Here is a 6,000-nt window from a genome sequence, read left to right on the forward strand (position 1 = left end):
GCCCACCCCCTCTGTCCCCATTAATGTATATCACTTCTGTGTTGGGTAATCTGAGCTGGTTGCCGCTGTGCTTTCTGTTCTGTCACTCTCAAAGCCCGTCTAGTCTTGGGTGAAGGGGGGGGGTCAGGAACGCTCTACAAGTACGCTGAATCTGCCAGCTGTCTCTCCTGGTGTTTCCTCTTCTAGCTGTTCCTCACCCAGTATTTCCCAGCTATTCCCCTCTGGACTATGCCCCTCTGCACACCACTGTTCTAAATCAATACGGTCATCCTGTCCTTGGGAAGGTTCAGGAAAAGGTGTGTGTGTGCTCCCACCATTCCTCCGCAGTCTAGCCCCTGACAACACAGTAATACACACACAACACACATGCTTACTAAACAAATAAGCAGATCTCTCTCTCTCTCTCTCTCTCTCTCTCTCTCTCTCTCTCTCTCTCTCTCCACACACACACACACGCTTCTTCCATGCTTTGTAGGCATGGGTCTGAGCAGTTTTGCCTTTATGCCACTGCTTTCCACTACTAAATCAGAACAAACAGCAATCGAAGAGGGTGCTTGGTACTGGTTATGCCACTGAAGGATGGATTCCCATATAATTACAAAACAAAAAAGAAGACCCACTAAACTGGCTTTGTTAGAATAGCTCACAGTCTCACAGTCCTCAGAATGCAGGACGGTTTCACACTTAGATCCATCAAATGGAATTGAGGTTGTATAGTGTCAGGGACCATGCACTGAGGAGGAATGGTGGGAGCCTCCCCCTCCCCCTCCCCCTCCCCCTCCCCCTGCTCCAGATCCTGAATCTTCCCAGGAGCAGGAGGACAGTATAGATTTGGAACAGTGGTGTGCAGAGGGGCATAGTTCAGAAGACAGAAGCTGGGAAATACAGGATGGGGGGCAGCTAGGAGAAGAAGCACTGGAAGAGAGAGGGTTAACAGATTCATTGTCTCTGGAAAGCATTCCTCCGCTCAGCCCAAGGTCAAGAAGAGCTGAGAAAGGGACAGAACAGAAAGCACACAAAGCACAGAGGGGACCAGCTCAGATTACAAAACATAGGGGTGATGTGGATTAATAGGGATGTAAAGGATTCTGGAGTAGACTCTTGAGAGTCCCATGGACTGCAAGAAGGTCAAACCTATCCATTCTGAAGGAAATCAGCCCTGAGTGCTCACTGGAAGGACAGATCCTGAAGCTGAGGCTCCAATACTTTGGTCACCTCCTGAGAAGAGAAGACTCCCTGGAAAAGACCCTGATGTTGGGAAAGATGGAGGGCACAAGGAGAAGGGGACGACAGAGGACTAGATGGTTGGACAGTGTCTCGAAGCTGCCAACATGAGTCTGACCAAACTGCGAGAGGCAGTGGAAGACAGGAGTGTCTGGTGTGCTCTGGTCCATGGGGTCACGAAGAGTCGGACACGACTAAACGACTAAACAACAACAAGGGATTCTGAATTGGGAGCCCCGCCATTCTTAGGAGATGGGTTCTTTGTTCTCTTGCTTTGATTAGTTTCTAACTGGTAAGAAGACTCCTTTCCCTTTGTTCTGCTTATCTACTGCCACAAGGGGTGGGGGAGGAACCCGATTCCCTGAAGCCTGACACATAGCTTTCCCCCAGGAGCTGAGAGGGGGAGCAGGAGATCTGACTACTAAAGGGAGGCTGTGGCAACAGTTCCTCTGGGACTTGCCAAAATTCCAGCTCCCTGGTTTTTGCTGCTGATCTCTGGAAGGAGCATTCAGAACTCCCCATGGCTAGAGCCTGGCTTTCACGTGGCTTTTACTGACAATGATGGATGCAGTGTATAGCTGGCTTCTCAGATTACTCTCTCTATTCCTGACACGGCAAGGAAATTCTCTTGAAAATCCCTCCCACCTCCCACCTGACTCTTCTCTATTACTACATCCAAACGCCTCTCTAAGATGCATGGTTTTTCTCTGGCTTTTCCCAGCATATGATCCTTCCCTTTCTTTTTTTTAATCGTTTTTATTTGATTTTGCAAATGAAAAGTTATGACAATACCAAATACATACCCATGTATAGAGATTTCTCTAAATCTCGAGACTTCCCACCATCCCCTCTACGGGTCCTATTGTCAACATTTTCAACTGCATATTATTTCATAATCTATATTTTGTATCTGTCCATATTGTCCATAGTGTTTGTTACACTACGAGTGTTATTAGAATCCTGCTAATGTTTTCACCTGCTTATAGTGGTCTCCTAAATAGATTAAATTTCCCCCCATTTTTTCTTGAAGTTTTTGTCCTCTTGGTTCTTCCTGATTTCTGACTCTTCCAGTCATTTTAGCCATTTCAGCATAGTCCATTAATTTCATCTGCCATTCCTCTCTGGTAGGGACTTCTGCTTCTTTCCATCTCTTGGCTAGTAGCGTCCATGTGGCTGTTGTTGCATACATAAAAAGTCTTTTCTGCTCCTTTGGGATATCGGTACCTTTGTTGTTGTTTAGTCGTTTGGTCGTGTCCGACTCTTCGTGACCCCATGGACCAGAGCACGCCAGGCACTCCTGTCTTCCACTGCCTCCCGCAGTTTGGTCAAACTCATGTTCGTAGCTTCGAGAACACTGCCCAACCATCTCGTCCTCTGTCGTCCCCTTCTCCTTGTGCCTTCAATCTTTCCCAACATCAGGGTCTTTTCCAGGGAGTCTTCTCTTCTCATGAGGTGGCCAAAGTATTGGAGCCTCAGCTTCACGATCTGTCCTTCCAGTGAGCACACAGGGCTGATTTCCTTCAGAATGGATAGGTTTGATCTTCTTGCAGTCCATGGGACTCTCAAGAGTCTCCTCCAGCACCATAATCGGTACCTACAATTCCTAATAAAACAGCTTCTGTTTTTTTTTTTTACAACAGTTTAGGCATCCCCCCCAATTCATTGTATATCATTTCCCAGAAAGCTTTTATTACCTTACACAACCACCACATATGATAAAAGGTACCTTCTTTTTCTTTACATTTCCAGCAGGTATTTGTACTTGCTTTATACATTTTTGCTAACTTAACTAGGAATCAAATAGCACCGGTTCATCATTTTCATGTAGTTTTCTTTCAGTGTACAACGTGCCGAGAATTTCAAGTCTGTTTTCCATAACCTTTCTCAATTTGAAAGCTGAATATTATGCCCCAAAATCCTTTGCCCATGATCCTTTCCTTTGTAATGCATCATCAAATATGAGAATACCTATCAAAAATAAAGTGTAAGATTGTGGCTGAGACTTTTTTTATTTTTGTTTTTTTGTCCAGTGTCTAGTGCATTTAAATTAAAAGTAACAATTACCACCACCACCACCAATTTTATATTCCACCAAAGGAAAGTTAAGACTGCTCACTTACTGATTTCAGTCCCCTCTATCACATTGCATGAGCTTGAATAGAATCACACGAAATAGGAAACCCTATACATACAACAGTATTTAATTTCAATCTTGAGTTGTTTGCTGTTCTTCATCACCTTCCACAGGCAGAAAAGTGCATATGGCAATTATTCTGGCAGCCCTTGATTTGTCTGCTCTGAGAACAGGCAGGAGTTGCAGAAGTGGCTGCAAAATTTCAGCTAGCAGAACATTGCAAACACTCAAAGAGGAGTATAAAACTATAAGCTTTCACCTAATTTATAATTTTTCTAGGACAGCTGGTGGAAAAAGCCAGGGATTTCTGTTCAGAAAACAACAACAAACAAACCAGCCCTTAGCAGATTCAGAAATCCATTCTGGCCCACATTTCTGTTCAATGGAGACGGATGAATTAATGCAGATATCTCTGCAATTAGTGCAAATTGCTCAGCTAATTCTCATGCAATGTAAATTTAATGACCACCTCTGTGGAACGGAACCCAAACATGTCCCGTTTTAATTTTTTTTCCAGAGCACTGCATATAATTTATCAATAGGAAATGTGTACGATCATCATAAGACTACAACCCACTCATTCCATCTTTGTCATGATGTCAGAGGCGTTTGCCATAAAAAAAAGAGTGTCTGTCTGAAGGGGGAATTCTAAGATTCAGGAGGAAGCTTGAGTCCAATTACTACCCGTGCTACATTGTATTGATTGAAAATGATACATCTTGTTTTCTGTCTACCCCCTAATTACAGGCTGCATTAGTTAAATTAGAGAAAGTGTCAGAGTGAGCTGGACTGGCCATTAGGGAGAAGACAAATCCCCGTTCACATCTCATTTGTACCAAAATCAACTAAGTTGAAGATTCTTGGACAATTTTTTTTTTGAGGGGGAGCAAAAAATGGCCTTGGCAAATGAGTAAAGATCTCACCCTAAGACAGGGCACAAATCAATCACAGAACATCAAGTGGGGGCATGAAGGAGCTGTCAGGGTTTGCTTTAACTTGGACTGGAATCTTATAAATCTTGTAAAATCTTAACAGCTAATGGCAGTGTCCTTTTCCTAAAAAATGTTTAGGGGTACTCTCATTTTGACTCGGGAAAATCACCATTTTATAGTTCAAATCAGGAAAAATAAATACAGTAAATGGACAAAAGTACAAAGATTCACAAATTGTTTAGGGGGTAAGCTCTAATCGGTGGTTCGAATCCCCGTGACGGGGTAAGCTCCCGTTGTTCGGTCCCAGCTCCTGCCCACCTAGCAGTTTGAAAGCACATCAAACTGCAAGTAGATAAATAGGTACCGCTCTGGCAGAAAGGTAAATGGCGTTTCCGTGCACTGCTCTGGTTCGCCAGAAGCGGCTTTGTCATGCTGGCCACATGACCCGGAAGCTGTCTGCAGACAAACGCCGGCTCCCTTGGCTTATAGAGCGAGATGAGCTCCGCAACTCCAGAGTCGTTCGCAACTGGACCTAATGGTCAGGGGTACCTTTACCTTTAATGGGGGGAAATAAAGCATTTCACCCATAAAAGAATGTGCAGGTTTTTCCCCATACAAAAAGGCTGTTTTGGAATCCCAGTATGGTTTTTTTTTTTGAGCCCGTTGGCTAAGAGTGAGAGCATGATAACAGCAACAACAACTTCTTCTTCTACTACTAAACATTAGTGGATATGCTAACATTTTAAATCCAAATGGTGACCTGATGTTGCTATTGGTGTATAGGCCTCATGCAAGGATACATACTGAGAGGAAGAAGAAGAAGAAGAAGAAGAAGAAGAAGAAGAAGAAGAAGAAGAAGAAGAAGAAGAAGAAGAGTTTGGATTTGATATCCCGCTTTATCACTACCCGAAGGATATTGAAGACTACAGCTCCTATGATTCCCCACTATTGGCAATACTGGTTGGGGCTTATGGGAATAGTAGCTGAAAAGATCTTGGAGGACACCACTTTGGCAAGTTAATAGGCAAAGAGCAAATGAACGCTTCATTTGGGGTTGGTAGGTGAGCACCAGAGGAAGAGGGTATTCAGTGTGCAAGGCAGGAGCAGCGGTTGCCTCTAGTGGCAAAACATCCTGGGCTGATTCCCAGGTGTGAATCAGGTTATTTATGTATGCCGCTACCAGTTGCGCTCTCCTAAATCCACTTCTGCACATGAACACCTCCTCCTTTGCCCCATCACATGCAGATCTCAGACTCTCCAAGTGTCCCTACTTTCCATGGACAATCCTGGTTTTACAGAAGCAATCTGTATTGAATACAGATTGCACCAGTCAGTTGAGGAATTATTTGGAATATATAGCAGATCCTTCAACTGTCCCTATTTTCTAGTCCTGGATTCAGAGAAGCTGTCCCTGGAATGTCCCGCTTTTTCTTAGGATATCCCTATTTTCACTGGAGAAAGGAGCCTATGGAGTTTTGCAACCCCCAATCCATCTGAAGACAGCCCTGTATAGGGAAGGTTTTTTTAAATTTTAAAAAATCTTTTATTATGTTTTTATATATGTTTGAAGCCGCCCAGAGTGGCTGTGGCAACCCAGTCAGATGAGTGGTGTATAAATATTATTATTATTATTATTATTATTATTATTATTATTATTATTATTGAATAGGACGTCCCTATTTTCATTGGAGAAATGTTGGCGGATATGAG

This window comes from Zootoca vivipara, chromosome 15 (assembly GCF_965207765.1).
Source record: "Zootoca vivipara chromosome 15, rZooViv2.hap1.1, whole genome shotgun sequence".
NCBI classification, from domain to species: domain Eukaryota; kingdom Metazoa; phylum Chordata; class Lepidosauria; order Squamata; family Lacertidae; genus Zootoca; species Zootoca vivipara.